Below are 1,029 nucleotides of genomic sequence, written 5' to 3' on the forward strand. Positions count from 1 at the left end.
TCCCTCAGAGGGTCTGAGGAGCGATCGCGCCGTCTGGGGCAAATACAGATGGTCATCTCGCATCTCATTCCATCTGATTACTGCAGTCATGTGGATAATCCTCATCAAGCGCTCATGTCTGGGCTTCTGTACTGTATGTGGAGCCAGATCAAACAAGAGCTTTGGCTTTCCAGCCATCTCGGTTTATTTTCTGTGTCACCGATATCCGAGGGGCTTATTAGTTTACCTTCTTTGTCTTTCCCTCGTCCATTTTCGAGAAGCACTGAGAGGAAGAGAGAGGGCTGTCTTGCACCTCGGAAAAGCGTTCGGATCATTTGTAGGCCTGAATCACACATTCTAACTGAAACACACATCCAGTTAAAATATGATAATTCAATCCCGCTCTGTTTTTATTAAATCACGCTCTCGGAATGCTGCGCTCTGCCTGATAGCGCTGTTATTGTTCGTGTAAAACACATTTTCTTTTTCTGCCTCTCTCTCTCTTTTGGGCTGGGGGTAGATGTTAGTGGCCAGTATGGGGAGGTAGTACGTCAGAGAAGACTAAAATGAGATTTCTCAGCATGTCGTGTGTGTGTGTGTGCATGGGACGTGATGTGTGAGACTAATGGCTGTCGGTTTGGTGCCTTGGCGTTTTCATTCTGCCTTACTGTCCTGTAATCGGAAAAAAAAAGACAAGGGGTGGGGGGAAACAAAGAAATAACGGCGAAAGAAAGAGCGAACGCAGGAGGGGAGGAGAGTCTGTTTATTCCTCCACCCCCCCTCCCCATCATCCGCCTCTTCTCTCTACCTCTGGAATATAATCCACTATCTCCTGACCTTCAAATCATGCCGCGCTGCAGTCATTCCAATTCACTGGCCACTATGAGCGTGAAATGTCCTCTAGCCCTTTCCCCTCTCTCAGCATGGCCTCACTTCCTCTTTTGCTGTCTCTGCCCCTGCGCATATTAGGGCTGTCAAAATGGCTAAAAGACTAAATTCAAATTTTTTACTTAAATATTATCAATATTCGAATTATATTCGAATTTAAAA

General features: G+C 46.0%; 1 protein-coding gene across 2 annotated transcripts in view; it reads left to right on the plus strand.

Moving 5' to 3' along the window:
- LOC107715462 (zinc finger homeobox protein 3-like) overlaps positions 1 to 1,029 on the plus strand; it is a 349,927-nt gene that overhangs the window by 114,115 nt on the left and 234,783 nt on the right. The window lies entirely within an intron of this gene.

Source organism: Sinocyclocheilus rhinocerous, unplaced genomic scaffold (assembly GCF_001515625.1).
Source record: "Sinocyclocheilus rhinocerous isolate Xijiao unplaced genomic scaffold, SAMN03320098_v1.1 scaffold539, whole genome shotgun sequence".
Lineage (NCBI taxonomy): Eukaryota > Metazoa > Chordata > Actinopteri > Cypriniformes > Cyprinidae > Sinocyclocheilus > Sinocyclocheilus rhinocerous.